Source organism: Astyanax mexicanus, chromosome 5 (assembly GCF_023375975.1).
Source record: "Astyanax mexicanus isolate ESR-SI-001 chromosome 5, AstMex3_surface, whole genome shotgun sequence".
Taxonomy (NCBI): Eukaryota; Metazoa; Chordata; class Actinopteri; order Characiformes; family Acestrorhamphidae; genus Astyanax; species Astyanax mexicanus.
The window spans coordinates 11,133,501-11,158,226 of record NC_064412.1 but is presented as its reverse complement, the minus strand read 5'-3'; the positions used below and the strand labels follow the sequence as shown (position 1 = coordinate 11,158,226).

The following is a 24,726-nucleotide window of genomic DNA, read 5'->3' as shown; positions in this document are numbered from 1 at the left end:
CTACAGTAACTATTATACACACATTCCACGAATTATTAGACTTTTGCAATCTGTCTTGAAACTCATTTCAAGCATTTAAACAAGTGGTTTAAACAAAGAAAGTAGAAACAGACAAACTGGCTTTGAATCCCAGACTCCGTGCACATGCAGGTATTGCATCGCCAGGGGTCAGCATGGCGCTGCTTTGCACCATCGTTTGCGCTGATTAAGTGTGCGGTACTCAGAGGACTACAAAATTCGTGAGTGCTGGAACACGCCTACACCTCAGCCCATTCCACTTCTCAGCGCGGAGAACTGAAAAATCTGCTTCAGAACTGGAACAGTTTAGGATATGTGGACCTGTGCTTTAGTGTATCTGCTTATTATTTAGCCTGCATTTAAAATGCATGCACTTATCAGAGCCATTAATGCATTATTCAGAGCTTAGGAAATTGTTTTAGTTTATTAGCCTCGTTTAATAAACTGCCACGAATTAAAGGAGTCTGAGATTGCGGTAATTGCAATTGGTTTGCAATCTTGAATCTAATACACTACCTACACACAATGCCCACGCCCCCCCCCCCCCCACCCCAGTATATCCAAATGAATGAAGTGTAAAGGACTCGCCTTTGCAGAGTTTGAGTTCTCCCAATCGATAGTGTCGATCAGCGCTTGAAATTGGGCTCGGAAACGGGTATTCACGTCGAGCGGTCACTAATCCACGCGCTTTTCAACTCCAAAGGCACTATAGTTTTAGTATAGCTTTTATGCACGCACGTTTTATTGAGTCAGTATTTTTTTTTTCTTTGATCTTTCGATCTTTTCTTTCCTTTTTATTTTAAGACCCTTCTAGGTTTTAGTATTATTTTTTAAAAAGCAGGTTAGGTTAATTTTCTCACTTTTGCATTTGCATTTCTCACATGCATCCATGCCTGCCTGCATGCGTTGCGTTAATGATCAAGCGCGCGCGGAGCATGTGGGCGTTGAAAGCACTGCATCCATCGACTGACTATAGCGCAGCCCCCATTTCTACGCGGGTGCGCGCGCGCGCCACACTGGTCCATCGCATCTATCCTCGCTGGCTGGCTGTAGGTGCATGTAGGCTGGGTGTAGACGGGTGTATGTATGAGTCGCGGTGGGGATGAGTGAGTGAATGGAGTCGGAGGGTCGGGGAGATGGGCAGCGCTCGCGCTCCGAGAGCCGTTCAGCACCACTCCGGGCGGACAGCGCAACAGCTCGGATCCTGATGCGGGGGATTCCGCTCTGAATCTTTTTTTTGGGGGAGATCGTCGGGGTGATGGAGCTCGCCTCCCTGGAAGCCAGCGTAGCTCATCTGATTAACACCATACCGAATAATCAGCTTTTCCCAGGCTCTAGCTGATCATGTGGGAGCTCCTGTTCGATACGCAGTAAGGAACGCAGCAGGACCAGCTTCAACGGTGAGTGGGAAATGGGTCAACTTTGAAATGTACGAAGAAATTGTGAAAAAACTGATTTGATTAATCATACATTCCTATACCTAGTGATATTTTCTCTGGGTTATGTATTAAAATGTATTAAATGACTGGGTACCTGCCTGTGGCTACTGAAACCAGAGAAAGAGAGAAAGAAAAAAAAAACGTTTCATTGAGAGATACCTTACACTACTAGCACCGCTAGTACTGAAAACACGGAGTATACTGGTAAACTGGCACGTAATTAGAAGGGCTTGTAATAACAGTAATAATAAGAGGATTTCTGTGATTTATTAAAAGGAATAAAGCAAAAAAGCAAAAAAAAGAACCCAAAGTTTTTTTCCCTTTAATTTTTGAGCAATATAGTTTTGATTAAACCAAATTTTGTCCAAGAACAGGTCTCCTCTCTTTATGTGCCATCAATGTGCAACAATATGCAACATAGTGTTCCATCTAGAGTTAAAGACCTGATCTTGTGATCCTTAGATGAAAAACTGATTTGATTAATCGTACATTCCTATACCGAGTAATATTTCCTCTGGGTTATGTATTAAAATCTATTAAAATGACTGGATGCCTGCCTGCCTGTGGCAACTGAAACCAGAAAAAGAAAAAGAAAAAAAAAAAACGGTTAATTGAGAGAGACCCTACACTAGCAACACTAGTACTGAATACACTGAATATACTGATAAACTGGCAAATAATTAGAAGGGCTTATAATAATAATAATTTCTGTGTTTTTTTTTTGAGCATTATAGTTTTGATTAAACCAAATTTAACTAGAATATCTTTAAGACATGTCCTAGAACAGGTCTCCTCTCTTTATGTGCCATCAATGTGCAGCAATATGCAACATAATGTTCCATCCAGAGTTAAAGACCTGATCTTGTAATCTGTGAGATTGGCCAAGACCATACAGCTGCTGAGCAGGTTAATAATGGCATGATGTGAATATATAAAATAGTTTATCTCAGACTTTCTCATTTAAAATCACTCAGTTTGTTCTGTAGGAAACCAGTAGTTTTGTTTTTTTAATAGGAACCCAAATCTGAAAGTTTTTTCCCTTTCTTTTTTGGCTCATTCTTTAAGGTCTTTATGGTTTTGATTAAAGTTTCACCAATTATAAAATATCATTCCATCGGGTTTCCCTATGTGCCATCAATGTTTAACAAGAACTCAAGACCTGATCTTGTGATCCTGGCTGTGTGATTGGTCCAGACTATAAAGCTGTTAAGCAGGTTAATAAGAGCATGACATAGGATATAGGAGAGAGTGCCATTAATGGATCCACATGCTCCACGGATGGGTTCCTTTGAGAATCTCATTTAGAAGCACTCAGTTGAATAGTTCTGTTGGGAACCAAAAGTGTTTTTATCTGTGTTTCCTTTCCAGGTTTATAAAGGTTTATATGTAAATTGTTTTGGGCTTGAATGACCATGGTAATGGATGCTTGTGGAGGTTTGTCAAGTGTCCTTTAAACTTGCAGATCTGGTTTACAGAAAAAAATACTTTTTAAGAACTATCCATTGAACCAAACATTGAATCGAATGTCTTATAAAACTGTCCTTTGCTTGGGCATTAAGCTTAATAACAACTTGTAATTTGGTACATTATTAAAAAGGGTTCATTGGGAGATTAGGCTAGACCATACTGCTAATTATGGACAGTGGTAAACCTGGCAAGTAATTAGGAGGGATAATAATAAGGGATTTCTTTGCTTTATTAAAAGGGATTTGTGCACAACTCTGCATAATAAAGCCATGGAAAATATAAGAACCCAAGCTGAAATGTTTTATTTGGCTCATTCTTTAAGATCCATTACCTTGATTATTATTCTTTTTTTTCCCCAAAAATTATTCAAACATGTTCAACAACAGGTCTCTCTACATGTGTTTAATGCAACATGTTGATACACAGTTGAAGACTTGATCTTGTGATGTTGGCTGTGACATTCGTGAAGGCCGTAAAGAAAGCTGCCGTGCAGGTTAATAACGGCATTGTGTGATATAAGAAAGTGTATTTTAGATGTATATTCCCTGATATGATACTGTGAGCTCTCAAAATTTTTTGAGAAATTTACATCAGATTTAGTTAACAGCTCTGCTGGTGATTGTCAGAATCTCTGTGAATACTAAGAAAATGGGGTTTAAGATGAAATTTCTTCATGAGTGGTTTGTGAATGAGGCCTATTCAAAGAAGCTGAAGAAATTAACTTGTCTGAGCTTAAACCAATCAAAGGGTTTGGTTTATTTTATTTGAATATTTTTTTTATAGAAAATTAGGTTTGATGGCTTGAATGAACAGCTGATTCAGTGTTTGTGGAGCTTCTTTAGTTCTGAGTGGGAAATCTCATTAGTGACTAAACAATTTATACTTGTTTTTCTTTCTGTCTATTTTTTTGCTTGGTAATTCTGTACAGATCTTGACAATCTTGGCTCTGTGATTGGTCCACATCATAAAGCTGCTGGGGCTTATAGGGCTAAGTTAAGAATGGCAATCATTACATGAACCTAAGCAAGAGGATTGATGCCAATTCAATTGATACCCAACACAATTGATGCGTAGTAAACTCTCACTTAAGACCAGTTAGCTGAGATGTTCCTGGTTCTAGGGAACCAACTGTGGCACATTACTCCAGGAAATAAAGATTCCTAAATGGTTATTGGCTGGAATTAACTGCTGAATAAATCCACCGTTCTTTAAACTTACTTTGAAATTGGACAAATTGGTAATCTTGGCTTGTGATCTTGGCTGAGAGACTGGTGCAGACCAGAAAGCCACCTGCACAGGTTCACTCGGTCTTGGTCTCAGCCTGTAGGCTCGGAGATAACTCAGGGCGAATACTTAATGTACTGCTGGCAGCCTGCCTGCAGAATCCTGCTGTTCGAATAGGAAAAGCCGTGGCAGCCTATGCTGGTCTAGGTCGTATCCCTATCGAGAATTGGGGGCTTGAGACTTTCTTGGGACCCATCTTGATTAGAGCTTCATTTTAATATGCATGACTTTATCAATTCTTTTAAGAAAGAATGTAAAATCCATACATTGATTAGCAGTTTCTAAAATGGAGATACAAAGATAAATATAAAAGAATACATCCAAGATGAAGAAATAGGAGAAAAGAAAAGAAAAAAATCCCATTCTACACGACATATGGCCACCCCCTCTTGCAAGCTGGGTCAACAAGAAACTGGCTGGACTTTTTTTTTCTTTTTTTCTTTTTTTTTTGTTGCGGATGTCAAAGCTTGAAAAAGTGCACATGGGCTTGGTTGGATTCACGTCGGTCATTGAAGTATGTTCTCCGTGACCTTTCCATAATGCCACAGTGACACTTACAGTATGTGGTAGCATAAATGTCAGACAATTATCTACCATGAATGACGGCCAATGATTGTGCGGTGCTGTGATTTAAAGATGTTTTTTTTTATCCTCCCAGTCGTGATTGCTGGTGTCAATCTGAAGGACTTTTTGGGCAATCTGATAGCCTGATAGCCTGCAGCTGTGCATTGTTTTGCCGTTGCATTGTCACGGCCTGCAGCTCCATTGCATGCACTTTAAATTTAGAGCAGCTGTTTTTTTTTTCTTCTTTTTTCAAAGCGAGGTTTATGCTTAAGGTTAATCACACTGCATTGTGCTGGGGTCTGCCCGGGAAAAACAGAGAACTGTTAACATTTAGCTATAATGGTTGTTTTCTCGGAGCACCTGCTCTTTTCATAAACACTGTTTATTCTGCCTCTGATTTGCTGCTCTTTTTTTTCCGCAGATCACAGTATCTGCTGCCATCGAGAGGTGTTAACAAAACAGATGGTGAACGGAAATTAGATTAGTCATATTTCACCTCCTGTATGCACTCACCATATATAGAATAACATATTTCAGCCTTACTTAACTGGCCGCTTTCGCTCTGGAATCACTATCTATAATTTAGATGCTCCTCCAGCATGCTAGCTGCATGGATGCAGTATTGGCTCGCTCTGTATGCTTAATGCATACACCGTCTACACATTTGGCATTTATTATTGATTACTCCGTACGGTAACTGTATTCCATCAACTCAACGGAGACCAGATGCTAAAAGGCTTTCTATTTACCACTCAATCAAAAGTATATGATGTATGGAGGTCTCCAGTATGATGGATTGGCTGGCATCCATTCTACTCTAGTTTGCTCTAATTTGATGGGAGCTATCGAGCTCTTCTGCCTGCACTAATGGTGGGATAGAATGCGCGATACTGTTAGAATAGGGGTTATTATGTTTTTAAGTTTATTTCCCAGCATGGGGAGGTTATTAATGCCATGGTGTGGATATAAGAGAGGGTATTTCAGAGTATCTTTTACAGTTACAGGCCTGTAAAGTCTTAAGTGCCATAAAGGGATCTTTGGAGCGATGCCATAGAAGAACCACTGCGGGTTCCCTAAAGAATCTCACTTAATACTACTCACAGGAGAAGATCTATAAGGAATCAAACGTGTTTTTTTTATGACATTATTCCAAAAAATACTTTTTTCTAAAGGTTTCTTGGTTGGATTTTTTCCCCTTCTCATTTACAAAAATGACTTTAAAAAAAAATATGTATATAAAAAAAAAAAAGCATCGATTGACGTGTTCTTTTAGCAACTGAACATTTTCTAAACAGTCTTTTTCTCGTGTAATACACTAAATACACTGCCTGGATAAAAGAAAAGTCGCTACCTGGATTTAAGTTGTTTAAATGTTGTGGGGTTGATGCTGAAGACTGAATACATTTTTCAGCTATGTAAACATAATCAATAATATCATAGTTGACAGTCACTCATATTATTGGCCGGACCTAGTTCAAATAATCAGTTCAGTGAATGTTTTTGTAGATTATTCAATCTTTATATAAATCTTCATTTCTCATTTACCAAAAAAATGTCTCTTTAAAGAACCATCCACTAAATTCTACAGCCAGAATCTTCTCAAACATCCTTTGCTCACTTGAATTTTTAACAGTGTGCATATCTCTAGGGCAGCGTATACTGAAAAGCTCATTCAGTATGTGTTTTCAAACAGAGCCACAGTTCAGTGTAATTGAGACACTTTGCCAGATATTGATGGGTCAGACTGCTGTCGTGAACTGGCGCTGGAGCCAGATCTACTTGGACTCTGCCTCCGAGCACACTGGAGAGTTTGTTGTCGGCAAATGAGGACTTTTTTAGAAGATCAAAACCCTTCGCCACGGGGGGGAAGCTCCTCTCCTTTCAGGGCTTAATTATGTGAACCGACTGATGAAGAGAAAATCCAAATTTAGGTCTAATTTAGCTTTGGGTTTCTGTCTTTATACGTATGGATTTTGTTCTTGCGCACTTTATCACATGACTGAGTGTCTTTGGTGTGTGTGTGGAGTGAATGAGTGTGGAGTGGATGAGTGTACATGGAGCGCAGTTATAGCAGTAATACATTCTTCACATCAGACCCCTATAGAGAGGCATAGGGCAGGGTTAGACATAGATTGATTAAGTCTGTATCTTATTTCTTTGGTACTCTTTCTCTCTCTCTCACACTCTCTCTTTCTCTCACACACTCACACACACACACACACACAGACCTCTGCTGAAACCTGCTGGTGTGCTGATGCTGCAGTTTTACGTATTCCCTGCAAAAGCCCTTTACATTACGTTTCTCTAAAGCAGAGTTCTACCATTATGTGTTGTGTGTGCATGCTGTGTGTGTGTGTGTGTGTGTGTGTGAGAGAGTTAGGGGCTTGTATGTGTGTGTAATGGGACTTTTCTAGTCAAACTGAGTGCCGGCATGCACTCTAGCCCATCTTCCTCACACACTTCCCCCTAGCAAAGGCCATCTGCTCAGCGGAGGGTCTGGCCAAACAGCTCAGGCTCTGGCTGGGTGGGTGAGAGAGCAGACCCACCGCTGTCCGGCTGCCGTCAATCTCCCTCCACCCAGAGCAGGACCCTCAGTCAGGGAGCTGCTGCGAGCTCAGTGACTTTCTAGCATCCACTAATCTGACCTTTTTTTATTACTATTATTAATATTAACAGCTCTACATCAGCAGAGCTCTCTCTGAATGAATCGCTGAACGCACCGTTTGCTATGGAGGACTTGATGGGCTGCCTCCTGGCTGCAGCCCTGCCTTGGCTCATTCCAGAGTCATCGCTCGCGGTAGGATAGTTGCAGGGTATTGTCCGTTTCTCCAACCCGAGCCAACTCATTAGGGTCGGATCTGCACTGGCTTCAGAATGTAAAACAAGAGCTTTGTTGGCGGGCCCGGCCTAAGCTCTCCACCAGCCGCTGATTTGTGTTTGTAGGACGGCAGCGCCGCGGCGTTTGATTGGGAACGCGCTCGGCAAACAAAGGCATATTTGGAAACTCTCAGCCATGAACGATGAGAATACCGCCATTAGTCAGATGGGCTTACAGTGACTTGGCGGAGAAGCGATGGGGGTGTGAAAGAGGGAGAATATATCATTCACCGCACTTCAAACCCTCGTGATTGTGTAGTTGTGATCACGTCTTCATTCACGCTGAAGAGCAGCAGATGGAAATTACAAACAGAACATTTGAGGGAAGGTCTTTAGAACTGCCTCACAGACTAAAAGCAGCAGCAGCGCAGCACACAAGAAAATTTAAGCGTCTGAAACGGGTCTTTATTTTGGCCACATACTGTATTTTCATTGGTTTAAAATCTTTATTAATTATTAATTTAGGGTTCTGTGCAAAAAAAAAAACTTTAATTAGTTTAGAAACTTTATATTAAGTGGAATACTATGAAAAAAAAATCAATAATTGACTTTGAACCTTGTGTCATCTAGACCTCAGTATACAAGTATTGATTTGTTTAGAAAAATTATGTTGTCTGCAGTTCTATATAAAAAAACATTGATTGGTTTAGAACCTTTATGTTGTGTAGAGTTCAAAAAAAATCTATAACTGGTTTAGAACCATTACTTTATGTAGACGTTTGCTAAAGTTCAGGTTGTTTACATGTTATAAAGTTTCTATACCAATGAAATATGATTTCTAATATTGTACTGTCTTAGAGTCTAAAAGCAACAGTGCAGCAGCTTTTATTTTATGTAGATACCCTAGACTTTAATGAATCTCTTTGTAGTGTGGCATTGATCTTCAAGTGTTGAATTACTGTCCAATGAATGATGTGAGCAGACAAAGCTGACTCTACCTCATAAAGCTGACTGAGAAAATTCGGCCAAGATGTGCAAAGCTGTCTCTATCTAAGCAAGAGATGCTACTTTAAAGAATCTAAAATAGAAAATGCATTCTGGTTTGTTTAACTTGTTTTTATTGTTGATGTTTTTCTTCATAGTTTGGGTGACTTTAGAATTAATGTAATGAATTAAATATAATAAAAAATTACTGAATTTAAGTATCATTTGAAAATACTTTAGAACCCAAAATGGTTATTCTTCAGCTTTGCTTCAGTTAGCGTAACAATACATTTAAAAAAGTGCACACGCATTGAAAACACAAATACAGTATATTATTGCTGAAATACTCTTCTTCGCTTGCGTCATTTCCAGCTGCAAGTTTATTTACAATGAGGGAAACCTTGGCTTGTTTTTTTTTTTTTTTTTTTTTTTATGTTTGTCAGCACTTGTGCCAAAACAGCACTCACTGTAGATTCCTCTCCCCCAGCACCTCCAGATAGCGAGATTATTATCAGCCAGTATGTCGAATAAGCATAAGATCAGCATTCGTAACTGGACAACACGGTGGACCCAGACATGATCCATTGTCAAGGCAATTTCATATATCACCATGGCTCAAGGTGAACCGGGCGATAAGGGAATGAAAAATCGGGAAGTTTCAAAGTTGTCAAGCAGATCTTGAGTAATTATCAAATCTGAAATAAGCCAGCTTTGCCTGTGGGGAGCCCGTCTATTCTGCGTTCCTCCGAGGCAGATCCTCTCGCATGCTGAGAGAATCCCTACGTCACGGCAGACAGCGTGTCCCCCCCCTTAGTGTTCCTCCTGTTAAATGGAGTGTGAAATGAGCACATTTAGCGAGCCCACTAGCATCATGCTCAAGACATGGGCTCTTCCGCACTTCGGAGGCAGACTCGCATTGTCCCGACCCTCCTGCCAGTCACACCGGGGCCCTGTGTCTCATTGCCTTGCATTATTCATTTCATCCATATGTATAACCTGTACAAACAGTTCTACTTGCTAAACCTAAAGTGGAATGATTGGATAAGCACCAGCCAGTGCGAATGGCTTTATGTGCCGTGAAAAAAAAAAAAAACTTCAGTGAGTGAGCACGCTGTTTAAGTTTCCCACTGAATTTATGCCATATCACACACATTAACATCAGCATCAGCAACCAACCACTCTGTCACGCATCTAAAGAAGTGCTCAGATTCATCATTTAGATGTTGCAGCTCTATGCGGTTTAACTCTTTTAACAGACGTCCAACAAGTGCATCTCCAAGGCTCTTTCATATAGAATCGCACTGAGCGAGAGATTTTATCCTGCTTCACTCTGCATGTATTTCTAACTGGAAGGCCGATGTGACCAAAAGGAACTGACTTGCCATGATTTATATATGAAGCGAGCGATAACTTATACATGATGCTGTTTCTGTGCCTTTCATTTGTTCTTATGAAAGCAGCGAGGAGGAGGAGGAGGCAGGATCCCGAGGGGGAGGCAGAAGGCAGGTGTCAGGAATCTGAAGCTATAGAACCAAACGAGCCTGGTGTGGGAAAGTGTAACTGTCCTATCCTTCTATGCTCCGCCCACTAATGCATTCTTTCAGCGCTTCAGTTACGAGGGAGGACAAGCTTCATAGGATGCTGACAGCAATCTCATCTAACCTAATAAGAAACTGTCATGTACATTTCAGGTTTTGTCAAAATATGTAAGTTTAGAGGCTGAGCACTCTCAGAAATAAAGGAATTCTATGTGGTAATGATAAAATGAATAGATAGAATGAAAGAGAAATTTGGTCTAAAATAGAGCTATTTTAAAAAGGTATTATCAGATTGTCTACAAAGGTTTTTTTTTTTTTTTACCAATCTGATAAATCCCTTTAGTAAGAGAAACTTTTAAAGAGCCAAGTGACAAAATTTGAATAGTCTCTAATAATGAAATTATTAATTAAGCATTTTTTTTTATAAAATAACATCTTCTAAATTCTTCTTATTATTATTCCATGTTAGCAAGAAAGTTGTTAAACTTGCCAGTTGCCAGCCAGTTGTTAAACTTGTGGGTGGTCTAAAAGGAACCTGCCTTCCACTTGAGCGGTCGTTTTCTGCTTGGTCCTAGCGTGACTTTGGTTTTTAACTGTAAAGACTGCAGGGCTGAGGTAAAGCTAAAAGGAGAACTGTGGTGTTAAATGGACATGGGTTGTAATGAAACATGATAATTACTACTGTCAAACTTTTGTTGAATAGCCCACCTCCATTCACCCCCAGCATTCCAAAATACAATGCCTTTAGCCGATGCTCCCAACAGACTTACAGTGCAAGTGATGGGGGCATAGCATTACCCATGCAAAGAAATCACTATTTTTACACCATTAACAACAAGCTCAAAATAGCTCCACGCTTCAGTGGTAGAATTCTGAGGACCCTGAAATTTAAAACAAGGCACTGAGAACTTTAAAAAGTGCACAGGCAATTTATTAAAAAGACGATTAACTTTTTTTAAAATTAATTTTAAAATGTGTTGGCCTATTTATACCTCCGTGCTCGTCGTGACTTTATTTAAAGATGATGGTCTCCAGTAACCTGCCTTAAGGTACTGTCTGTATAAACAGTCTTTTTTAATAAACTACCTGCACTCATTTCTCAGTTCTCAGTGTCTCATTTTAAATGTCAGGGCCATTTTTTGCCATTGACCATTCTGTCATGCAGCTTACCTTTACAAGTGGCTTTATGCATGACAGAAAATACAGTGAAGATAAAATGTGATTAAACTGGAAAAATATAATTCATTTTAAACATGTTAAAAATGTAAGGAATTTTTGCCGCTCTCATCAAACTGACTGCAAGATAATTTGATCAAAACTGTAAAAAAAAAAAAAACATTGGAATAAGCTTTAAATAAACCTTGACCTCTCAAAACAATTGATAGTTGAAGGTTTTTTTGTATTGTTGTGCATACTATTTAAACACACACTTTAGGGTAAATATATTTATATATATATATATATATTGTCTGAGGAAGAAGGCAAAATGTACAAACCAACATGTTAGCTGGTGTATTCTGCTTCCATGCCCTTACAAAGCAAATTAAAGCATTAACATCACAGAAAATGAGAAAAAAAAAACTTGATGACATTGAAGGTATCAACTTTCATATATTCAACTAAATTTTTTCGTCAGCACATTTTTAACTCTGCCGTTTTTACAGTTCATTACATTGAGTTGGACGTTTGAAACATTCAGGAGAACCTTTTTAACATTGCAAAGCTCTAAATGTATTGCATTTATGGCAAATGTATGGCATTTAGCTTACATCTCATTGAGCTGAGATAACACTGTGAATAACAGCTAACTCAAACTGCATTACCCATGTGCAGCAACTATCAGGTTTCGTGTCTATGTTAGAGTCTTGCTCAAAGATACTCCTCCTTGGTGTAGCACAGCACAGTCACCCAGAGCAGAGATCGAACCCCACTCTCCCACATGGTGTGGTAGCTAATTGGCGAGCAGTGGTGTTATCCATTGTGCTACACCAACCACACCTTCTGCCGATCCTGCCATGTACCAAAATGATGTGCCACAGTTTTTCTTTCGCGCCTGTAAATCGAATGGGATCTTTTCCAATTTGTCCGACCTTGCAACAGTTGCAGCAGCAAATAAGCTTGTTCATGGGTAGAGCATGGATAAGACATTTGGGCCATTGTCCGAGAGCCTCTGTGGGCCGTGTAACAGGGAGAAGTGTTCCATACAGATAGGTGAGCTTTGTCGCACTCTTTCAGGCTGTGAAAGTCGGGGAGGAGCCGAGCCTCATTCAAGCAGCTCTAACAATGCGGAGCGGGGCAGCTCTCGGCTCATTACAGGGAGACAGAGGACGTGGCTCCACAGTGGAGTCTCAGGATTTGATAATGAGATGTAATTATTTACCATGAGAGGCCTCAATTAATAATGCATGGGCTGCAACCCGGGGAGAGGGGTGCACAATGCTCTGCGAGCAGCATGGCGAAGCATGTTAATTGTCGTAGTTCTGGGAGGAAAGGAAAAGACTGTGGGGATTTATCGAAAAAGCCTGCGTCTTCTTGTGGCTGCAGTGGCTGCATTGACTGTGTATGCCTTTGTAGAAGAACATGCTGGTGAAGTACAACCAGGATCCACAGCTAGAGGGTACTTTGTCTTTTTTTTGCCAGGCTAGAGGCAATGCACTTCAGTGATGCTTTTTCAGCTATGGTTGCACCAAGGGGGGCAGTTGCCCTCTCTGCAGCAACCACCCCCCTTGAGTGTTCCAGTGGTGAAATTACCGATTGGATTACCGAACAGCCACAACCTGTTCCAATTCTGAGACGAAAGGTGATGCCACAGAAGACCTCTGTATTGTTGAAGCGTCCATATGCTGCCATTTTAAAACAGCAAGGTGGGATTTGATTTGCGGTGCATCCAGAAGGCATGGTCTCATTGTACCGCACCAGCCAGAGCTCTGTCCTTTCTGTTTATCTGCGGCTGTGCAGAAAGCGAAGCTCGCAGGCTCTCCCTCTGATCTTTTCCAGAAGCGCGTCAGTCGCACGCTGCGGGAGCCGCCTGCTCCGGAGGTGAGCCTGGACTGAAGGCACAGCTGTCGTCACACCTGAGCACACTCTGCAGGTGTTCCAGCACAGCAGAGCATGAGGTCGGTTTGGGTTTGTCTGTGCGGAGAATGCACGGCTACATCTAGCGCTCACGCTCATTTCCACACTGGTGCAATCTTCTTCTTTGATGTCACGGTACTACAGACCGCCAGTTTATAATCTGCTGTGTGGGGCTGGCCTTACATACATAAAGCACATTTACAGCGTTATCTGCATAGGAAATGAAGAGCCTATCGCTGAGCAAATCCATTCCATTACAGGCAACAGCGTCCCTGCGATTAACTGGGGTTCATTCTGTTTCCGTGTGAGACCTGGCCTTATTTATTTTGGTATGCAGCCCTGCAGGCCGTGCAGCATCCAGCGATAATAGCAAAATGGCAAATTTCCTAAGGATATTAGACACACACAAACAGACACCGAACACACACATACACAATCGCAATCACATGCACACACACTCACACAGCCATGCAAAGCATATGGTGGGAAATGAGGGCTGTTTGAAAGCTCTCTCGGCTCTTGGCTGCGCTATGTGGGCGTTCTCTCATTGTCTTTCCCGCGGGGGATGCTCTTGTTGTGTTGCGGGGGAAGGTTGAGCTCTGAGATTAATGAAAAGCACCGTCTTATTCCGTAAAAAAAAAAAAAACACATTCCCTCAATCTACTTAACGCCACACGTTCCAGTAGCTCGCCGATGACTTGGGCTCCTGCGCTCCCGTGTGAGCTGGAGGCCACTGTTGCGATTTCCTCTTCTAATACCCAGAATGACTTCAGGCTCTTTGCTTCCTAGTGTTTCGTGCAAACTTGTCACATTCATCATTGCCAGCCGCGTTCGGCAGGAGCTACTTGTTGCATAGAATGGAAACATATAAATAAATAAATAAATAAAAACAAAAACGTGGAAAACAATGTGGTGAAAACAAATCTACTGAAAGAATACTGAATATCATACAAAAATCGCTTAAGAAAGAAGCGAAGTCTCTCATATCCATAGTTCTACAAAGAGCTATGACAGAAAAGAGAAAAAAGCTACAGAAGCTACAGAGAGAAATACAGTATGTCCTAGATTCAGTAACACTCAACCATGTGATGGAAAAATGCTTAGAGATCATCAAACTACATCTTGTCTGTGAACCATGACAAAGGAGAACCTCTTTAAACTTTAATAACCACTTTAATTTTATTAAGAACCTTGGGACACAAATATTATAAGAAAAGCCAGGAAACAGGAAATCTATGTCAGAATCATGATGCGTTTTTATACTGCAGAACTGTTCCCAATTTTCCTCGACAACTGAAGAAATCAGATGATGTGTAATGTGAGGATCCTAGTTGGTTTTTTGAACTCATACTCATCTTTACACTGCCCAGCCAACTCACCACCTGCATTTATTTAAGAAATTGATGTGGGGTTGGTTGATGCTGCAGTTGGTCTGCAGGTCTAGGTTCAGCAATGTGCTGAAAGAATGAAAGAAAGCTATCCGCTCCTGGTGCAGAGTGTGGGGTTAGGCGATTGGTTCTTTTTCTTTTTTTGTATTATTATAACTGCTTCAGCTTATCATATAACTTCCCTTTCTTTCAGTATATGCAGTATAATACGCTCTAGGTTCAGCAACAGTATGTGCTGAAAGAATGAGGTCAGCTGACTACCTGAATATACTGAATATAGACCAGGTTATTCCATCAATGGATTTTTTCTTCCCTGATGACACGAGCATATTCCAAGATGACAATGTCAGGATTCATGGTGCTGGAATTGTGAGAGTGATTCAGGGAGCATGAGATCATCATTTACACACATGGATTGAGAGAGTTCACCACAGAGTCCAGATCTTAACCTCATTGAGAATCTTTGGGATGTGCTGGATGGAGATAAGAATACTTTGTGCAGTGGTCAGACTCTACAATCATCATCAATGCTGCAAAATCTTGGTGAAAAATTAATATTAATGCAACATTGGATTGTAATAAATTTTGTGATATTGCAGAAGCTTATTGAAAAAGAGCCGCAATCAAAGCTAAAGATGGCTAAAGTGTGACTTTTTTTTGTGTGGAAGTGGTGGTTCCTCTAAGGCATCACTAAAATAACTCTTTATAGCACCCTCTTTATTTTGTGAAAGTGTATATTACCACCCTGTCTGTATATAAAGTATAAGTTTTATATCACCACATTGTCTGTATGCTAGTTCTAACTTAGGAGGCCTAACAGGCTCCATGCTGGTCTTCCACAAAACTACTGAATGTACAGCGGCTGTCAAAGTTATTCAGTAAAGCAGCAGGCCTGCTTGTGGTCTTGCTGTTATTTTTCCCTGGGCTCGGGAATATGGCCTATAGAAATCCTGTAATAAGCAAGCTGCAGCGCTCTTGTAAAGAGCATTGTATGTTTTTTCTGTTTAGATCTGCACAACCTGACACTGTAAACACTGCCTCAGCAAAGTCAGAATCCAATGAATTATGTAACACAAAAAAACAACAGGAATCCATTATTGTTTATCAGTGCTGATAGGAAATGCATTGTGGGGGATAATTTAAAGAGGAAATTATGTGTTTCTTCTTGTGATTGAGATTGTGTGGATAGTGCACCTGACTCAACCGATATCTACAGTGGCGTGAAAAAGTATTTGCCCTCTCACAGATTTATTTTGTTTTTGCATTAATGTCATACTTACATTTTTCAGATTATTAAATCATGGCAGCGCAGTGGATTAGTGGTTAGCATGGTCGTCTCTTAGCACTGGGGTCTTGGGTTCAAATCTGGGTGGAGTTTCCATGTTCTCCCCATGTCTGTGTGGGTTTCCTCCGGGGACTTCGGTTTCCTCCAACAGTCCAAAAACATGGAGATCATAGAAATTAAATATAGAAATTAGATATTCTAAATTTAAAATTAATAATCTAAATTGATCTGGTGTGTATGAGTAAGTGTGTGGTATGTATGCAAGTTTGTGTGTGTGTGTAAATGTGTGTATGACTGTGCCCAGATATGGATTGGCACTCTATCCTGGGTAAATGCTATAGTACCTGATGCAGTCCTCCAGGTGGACGGTGGTTTCCGGTTGAGAGTAGGTTGTGCGCTGTTGGCTGCCATTTCTCACCGGCGTGTGGATGAGTGCTGAGTATAAATGGTTGTGTAAAATATGTGTAAATTGTAAAGCGTCCTTGGGTCGCTTCTGGGTCATTCATTCAAACTAAATTTAATATCAGACAAATATAACCTGAATAAATATAAAAAGTATTTTTTAAATAATGATTTCATTTATTAAGGAAAAAAACGTCATAAAAAACTATCCAAACCAATCTAGCCCCCCTCTATAAACTAATTCATTTGGAGTGGTCTAGTCAAAGTCAGATTGAGACTTTGCGGCATGATTTTAAACAGGCCGTTGATGCTTGAAAATTCACCAATGTGACTGAATTAAAACAATTCTGCAAAGAAGAGTGAGCCAAAATTCCTCTACAGAGATGTGAAAGACTCGTTGCCAGTTATCGGTAAAGCTTCATCGGGTTGATTGCAGTTGTTGCTGCCAATGGTGGCACAACCAAGTTCCTATGTTTAGAGGGCAAACACTTTTTCACACAGGGCTAGATTGGTTTGGAAATATATATTTTTTCCTTTAATAAATAAAATTATCATTCAAAAAGTGCTTTTATATTTACTCAGGTTATCATTGTCTGATATTAAAGTTTGTTGATAATCAGAAAAATATCCTTATGACTAATAAGCAAATAAAGGTGGGCAAATGCTTTTTTCATGTCACTGTAAATGAAAAAAAAAAAACATTTAGTTTTCATGTTCAGCACAAGGTCTTAAATATAAGAATAATTATTCACAGTAAAATCAAGTATTTAATTAGGAATGTTTTAATTAACTTTAGCAACCATAATTTGCAGTTCCTGATAAAAAAAAATGCACAACCAAGACACACTCAGATGTGAAACACTGATAAATGAAATAAAACTAGTAGTGTTTAATGGAAGATAATGTTTTAATGATAGCGTGGTGTCATTACAGGAAAACAAAAAATTAGGAAGCTTTCTTGGTTTGGAAAACAGGGATGAATGTCACACTGCTGTTAATACATGAATCATGCTCCGTTGATTCATTAGACAGTGAATCACTGTGCATAGCTTACACAGTCATGCTGTTAGCCCATAGTGACAGGTTTCTGATTTTGCATCTGTAAAGCCAACAAATGGTTACACAAACATCCCACTTCTCCCACAACCTGCAAAACCTTCTAGGGCCTGGCGTCCACATGTGTGGACATCACATTTTGGGGTTGTCTAGACCACAACACTAAATTTTGCTCTACAAGGGCCTGGTGTCCTCGTATGAGGTCATTATACTTTTACTTGGTGGTGGCAGAAGAGTTTAACATGTTACAGTTTTGATTTTCTTCAGAAAAGTAAATACAGTAAATGTTCATGTCTTCGTTTTGATGCAGCACTTCAGATGAGCCATATTGCTCAAAGTGGCACAATTATTTTTTTATTATTTTATTATTATTTGCACAGATAGAATGTGACATCAAAAAATCAAATAAACAAACAAACAAACAAAATAACTGTGCAGGGAAAGTAAAAAAGCCTTAAAGAGGCTTGTACAAGGTACTTTCCCTCCAAGGAAATTATAAGAGAAACACAGAAAAAAGAAAAGATTGAGAAAAAACAAAACAAAAAAAAACAAAACAAAACAAACAAACAAACAAAAAAAAATAATAAAATAAAATAATAATAGTAATATGTAGTTACTCAATATACATAATTAGAATAATATACACAAATACATATTTACTATTTGGATTGGTTATAATGAGAGTAGATAAGTTTTAAGCTGTTTTTTGAAACTAGTGATGCTATTGCAGATTTTTAAATGAGTTGGTAAGCAGTTCCATATTAAGGGCCCTCTGTGCGAAAGTGCAAACTGTCCAATTGATGTTCTAAAAAAAGCAGCACGGAGATTATTAGAGGATCTAGTGGAGTATTGATGAACTTGAAAGTTATATTGAAAATTATTTTCATAACAATCAGGAAGTAGGTTATTGGTGAAAGAGAAAATAAACTGACATATTTGAAACTGGTTAATTTCATACACATTGAGTATCTGAAGATTTGAAAAAGTTGTTTCTACCTTTGTTTTGCACTCAGGCACTAATTGCGACTTTATTGTGTTTTATCAAAATATAAAACTGAAGTCCTCATATGTGGACATCTTTTTTTCTCAGAAACTACATCATTTAAAAAGATAATTATTTGTGTTTGCACTAATCAGGTGCCAATTAGCCCAAAAAGCGAAGAAAAAAAAATGCATGCCGTGCAAGAGTTCGGGTCTTAGGTCTTAGGAGGTTTAGGAGCTTTGGTAGACCTTTAAGGGATGTTTGTAGAAGAATGTGTTTCCTGAAGGTTCCTTAATTACCTAAAAAAAAGGTTCTTTCACAGTTTTAAATTGAAGAATCTCAAAATGTTCCTCAAGGAATTTATGCTTTTACCAGTGATAAACACCTGGAGCTCAGTATATCATTTATTTTGTGCGGCTCGTGCACATTTTTTTGGAGTGATCAAGAGAAACAGAGCAAGCGATTGGCAGATGTAGGGAGTGTGACATACAGAGCATCGTAACTGGTCTGTCTATGAGCTCAGTAGACCTATTAGTGAGCTCTGTGGGCGGGATTTACGCTTGACTGCTCTCTCTATGATGGTGCAGTGCTCAGTTTAGTTCTGCAAGTCTGAGTCCCTTCCTGTATTACCCTGTATTTGCCTGTATGGTGAGTGAATGACTGTAAGACATGTTGACAAGTGTGATTCTTTCCCTACTATAGCTAATCTTATTTATACTATATGCTATCTACTCAATTATGAGGCCTAAACTCCCTGTGGTTTGCTTAAAGTTAAAATGAGTTAAACAATATGCTCTTATTATATACGCTGTAACGGGGATTTGGGTTGTAAGTATAAGGGCCCTGTCATACACCCAGCGCAAGGTATGAAACAGTGCTCATTGCTACCTTACACCCTGAGCACAAAAAAGTCTATTTTCACGTCTTGCGCCATGCATTGTTTAAATAGCAACAAAGCTTATGAATATTTATGCTGATGGGCGTGGTGTTCTGGAAGTGAGTTCAGGTGGGTTCGGGTAAATTTCTGGCATATTGCTATCTTGGCAATGGAAAACACAGGTGCACCACTCACCAGAAATAATCTAGGCAACAGTCAACCATCAGATGTTCATTGCTATCTTGGCAATGCAGTTGTATTTCGTATGCTCAGCACTGGTTGGTTTTAAACACACAAGAACTTGCATTAATGCACAAACCCAACTTCTACATCATCAATAAAGAGAATACTAAACAAAATAAAATTTGCTGTTCCTGTAAATGACCTGCTTGCGAACCTTCACAGCGTGAACTAACAGATCAGATTCCTCTGCTGAGAAGATCAGAAGCGCTGCATCTTTATAATAGGAATTCGCCATAGTCAGAGCACAACTGGCTCTTAAAGGGAATAGAAAGCGACACACTGATTGGTTCATTTCACGTTTTCCCATGATTAATTAAGAGAATTAGTACATGCGTTTTGCATGTTTCGAGCCGCGCAAACTTTTATACTTTTCCTGTTGTTAAGATAGCAAAGACACGCTAACACGCCCTAAATCAAGCAGCGCCATGTGTGCAGTTGATGAATTGCATATAGATAATATAGTTAAAATAGGGCCCTATGAGTGTAAAATTTTAATCATTATTCAGAAGGCATAAACATGATTTTGGATTTGTTTCTAGCCCAGTTAAATCGATTAAGGATTTATTACGCAATTCTATAAAACGCTACTTTATAAAAATGTCTACTCCAATATAGTGTTGAGTATTATGTGTTGGCCTCAGTTCTCATGTGAGCAGTTTAAAAAATTCAGCTTAATAACTGGTCTGTAATACCCCTGACCTTTTATCCACAGCTATAAACACTAGTTACTGTTGTGCACTTGCTTTTAGTGATACAGAGCTTACAGAGCTCTAGTGCACTCAAATAAGATACACCCACTATAACAAGGATCCAAGCCATAATAGCTCCAATCAGAGGAGCCAAAATGAGCCCTCCAGCAGAGGATATTCAGCCAGCAGATGGGAAGGCCTGCATGCAGTCATTTACACATTTAGACCAGTCAGCCTGTCAGCACCCTGTGTACACCATAATATGGATTATGAATATTCTTTGTTCTATTTTTCACTCTATTGGCAATGGCTTGCAGATGGCTTCCTTCAAGTGGGTGAAGCATGCCATTCACTAGACATTATCAATCTGCTCTGTGTTTGCAGGAGAACTCTAATAGCCTAACTTTCTCTACATTGCTTGCTGGGTTTGGCATTCATCTACATACAGCAGGAGGGCCTAAAACCGCTTCTGGATACATGCTAGCTTCGAGAATTTTGGTCCAACCATATTGTAACTCAATCTTAGAAAGCCTCACCACAGTTAATCACAATCTTCAGGAGCTTTATAGTTTTTAAGACACAGGTGTGGACCTTCAGGCTTCAATAACCTCATAACCTCCTACAAAGAACATGTGTGGCTGCTCCACTCTCTGAAAAGAAGCCTTAAAAGAGTCATTTTTGAGCAAAACCTAAGAACATTGGTTCTCAAACTATTCCTCCGAGACCCCAAAATAGTTCACCAATTTGCTTCCCACCAGTTTGCATGCACAAACGCAACTTTTACATCAATAATAAGGAGAATACTAAATTAAATAACAGCATGAACTAACAGATCAGTTTCCTCTGCTGAGAAGGTCAGAAGCACTGCATTGTTATAATAGCAATCCGCCAAAGTCAGAGCACAACTGGCTCTTAAAGGGAATGGAAAGCAACACACTGATTTATTTCACAGTACCCACCTGCAATTAATTAAGAGAAGTAGTACATTCGTACAGTCTTTTGCATGTTTTGAGCTGTGCTTACTTTTCATAGGCATACTTTTCCCGTTGAACCCCAAAGACTGCACCACAGACTGACTGAACTCCAAAATAGTTCACCAATTTTCTCCAAACCAAACTGCAACATTGGATCCTCTGAGGGTTCCTGAACACTGCTTCCAAAAAAAATTACTTTATAATGGGATTTGCTAAAAAAAACTATGACCCTGTTCACAGCTGGCAATGACATGTGTCCTGGGTGATCCACTCACCAATAACTGCTAAAAAACTTGTATCCGTTCTCAATTAGTGTTTTAAATGCATCTCATGTTTATTCAACTGAGATTATTGGATTATTGGATTTGGATTACTATCAGATTTCTTACATCATTTCCACTGGAGGAGTTACAGTAAGTGTCTTTCAGTTTTCTTGAACCTGGAAGCCTAAATCGATATAAATTGGAAGAAGGCAGCTAGTTTTGTTTGCACACAAGCCATTACCTTTATCCATTATCTTGCTATTTTAGTGTTCTCAGCTAACCCATGCAGACATTAGATTGTAGACGTTGTGGCTTGGTGGTTATTACGTAAGTTGTATGGTATAATGATTAAGTTGTTTCTGACCACCACCCAATGTGGTTTAAGTTTGAGTGATCAGATTATGATGCATCCTCAAGACACAATATACCCCATCCACACCTTTACTTATAAATATATACATATAATATGCAAATGGTTCATCTTACTTATTTGCAACCACCCCCTGCAAAAACAAAAACTAAAACAAAATTGCAATGTTATGTTTCAATGTTATGTAAACTATTCTGTTTTTATATGTTGGCCTTTTAAAAGAAATAAAGTGGTGAAACATAAAAAAAAAGTTTGAACACATTTTTTTTTTAATGAAGAACAAAGTAAATTATCCTATCTGAACCATTACCTGTTAGAGGTAAGGAACATCATTGCACTAAATATGATAGAATAATTATCAGTGGAATATTCACACTGCTTGTTAGGATTTTATTTTGTTTGTTTCAGATATCTTTTGGATAATTAAACAAGCACAACGTAATTAAACATCAAATCAAACATCAAATTGACCCGGGAACACCATTGTTGTTTCTGACAAATGAAAAAAACAGGAGGGTTAAACTTTGTTTTTAAGCCTTTTCTTTCTTAAGCTACTGTAGTTGTATACTGGGACCATGTTTTGGCATTTTATTAGAAATACTTTTTATTATTGGAACAAACAAAAACTTTACCCCAAATACTTTTGATCTCTGTTATGTCAGAGTATGTCATTGCTAAAACTCTTACTCATTGCTCCTGTCTATTTTCCTTTTACTTTTTTTCATACTCACATGACATGAATTTTGATCTAAATCTTCAGACTTCGTCATATTGATGGGAATCAGATATGATAAGATTTAAATACAACATATTAAAGTGGCCCAAAAAAAAAAAGTAAAAAAACTAATTTAATACATATTTTTCCATCCACATAGCTGCACAAATAGCACAGCTGTGTCACATATGATAAAAAAAAAATGAACAGATGTGGCAACTTTTTCCTGAAGTAGGACTACAAAGTGGGATGTATGAGTGTGTGAGAAATATTTTTAAAGTGCTGCAGGAGCGAGAAAAAAAAGGCTTTTTTACTTTTAAGAATGCAGGAAAAAAGTGGGTAGAACAAGCAGTTCAGGAGTACATTGAATCCTGGTGATTGTATTTGTGTTTCTGTGGCCGATATTGACTGGCGCATCATTTATATTGACTAGACTACATCTATTTGTGCTCTCGTAGACTCCAGTCCACGGATGGTAAAACACCTCGGCACTGCAGAAGTAGCGCTGATGTTGAATGAGTCATACTGTTTGTGAAGCGGATTGAAGGCTCGGCCTAGAACTCACTTCCAATCTCGTCTGTAGTAGTTTTTAATAACTCCCCTGCCACTTTAATTCAGGGAGCCCACTCTGGGCTTTGTGATTCATCTGCGGCGGTCTGGGAAATCAGCGGCATTCCAGGAGTCCGATTGTGTTCTCGTCCCTCCGATGCCTCGTCGGTCATTTCGGCTGCTTCTAGTGCCGCGTCTTTCAGTGACTTTCTTTCTCCAAGACCCTGAAAGGTCCGGCGAGTGAGTGCTCTCTCTCTCTCTCTCTCTCTCTCTCTCTCTCCACTCCCCTCTGCAACCTCCTAGCAATCACCTACTTGTCAGTATGTCAGCCAACATTACAGTAAACCCCCGGTACGAGCGAGCGAGGACCAACGCGGCTGGAGAATTGGAGCGTAACAGAGGCCGCCGCTCGCAGGGCCGGGGAGGGAGCATTCGCCTGACCTTCTGCGGCCTTGGAGGATTCGAAGAACAGGCCCTGCGTGGGCGGCCGTGGTGTAGGACAGGAGATTCTCTGTCACAAGTGATCTGCACGCCATGCGCTGATGCGAGGAAAAGGCTACAGTCACGTGCCGCCTGGCTGCTATCTAAGAAGACGGGGGCACTGCCAAGGCCTGGGGCCGTTTGCAGGGGCGGCGTGGATGCTCACGGTTTCTAAAGCCATTTAAACCGGCCAGGGGAATTTTGGTGAAAGGACATTATGCTGAAGCTCTCCAGATCAATAGCTCCGGCTGACCTTTTTCAGCTCATTTATCATATTAGCTTATGAAATTGAAAATACACTTAAAACTGCCCGAGCAGCTTTCTCTCGGGAGAGCCGAGCCACACGATTTTGCTTTCTTCGTCTTCCTCTTTTTTTTTTTTTTTAATTCATTAACGCTGCCCAAATGTCAGCTTGTCTCCCGACATAATAGTCCTGTAAAGCAACGCTAATCTGGACAGCTCAGTTAGGTACACTGGTCAGTCCAAACATTCTCCGAGGGCTCAGGGCCTCTCTCATTTTAGAGCCATTGCCCTAGACAAGGTGATGATGTTCCGGGTTACACCTCTCACTATGCAGCTCAACTGTGGGCTTCCTCTGGGGCTATGCTCTGTACTAAGCGCCAGGGAGTCGAGGAGATTAAAACAGGGATTGAAAAGGCTGGCAGGCCTGGGCAGCCGTGTGGAGGAGGCTTTGACACACACAGGCTTCCCAAGGGAGCTTTATCTTGTGGCCTGTAGCTCTATTTAAATGGAGCGAGCCCGGCTCAATTCATAGAGCACTCACAGGGAGGGACCTACAGAGGCTGAAGCTAAATGGACTTGCCCCTATTGACTGGGCCCACTTGCCACATGGATAATTCCAGTGGTTTAAACATTTGATTTTCCAAGATTACAATAATTAAACCAGGCTTCTCTTTACTATTTTACAGGTTAAAAAAAAAAAAAAAACGAGACTCGTTCAGGAAACATTGCCATGCTTTTTATCTGTTTGTTTTACCTGAACATCATTGTTGTTGTTATCTAAGATCTGAACAGATAACAATCCTGATAGGAAGTTATTTAAGAGTAATACAAGCTATATTTTTGCTGATTTTTTTTTTTTTACCAGAGAATGTTCTGTCATGCAATGCAGAATTTTACCTGCATTTTGACCAAAGTACCTCAAATAGCCCAGACTAAAATACCATAACCTGGATGCACATTAGCCTTAAATATACTGTACAGTATATAAAAGTTTTCTTTATTTTCACAACTATTTACATTGTAG

General features: G+C 39.7%; 1 protein-coding gene across 3 annotated transcripts in view; it reads left to right on the top strand.

The window, feature by feature from the left end:
• The window catches only part of grm4 (glutamate receptor, metabotropic 4), a 357,400-nt gene that overhangs the window by 84,334 nt on the left and 248,340 nt on the right, over positions 1–24,726 (top strand). The window contains exon 1 of one of the 3 annotated variants that reach the window (XM_022675669.2): positions 955–1,418. The exons of 1 other annotated variant lie outside the window; for it this stretch is intronic. The gene's annotated coding sequence lies outside the window, so the exon portion shown is untranslated. Of the gene's footprint in view, positions 1–954; positions 1,419–24,726 lie in introns of those variants that run through there. One more of the 3 variants, XM_022675673.2, reaches the window with a different exon arrangement.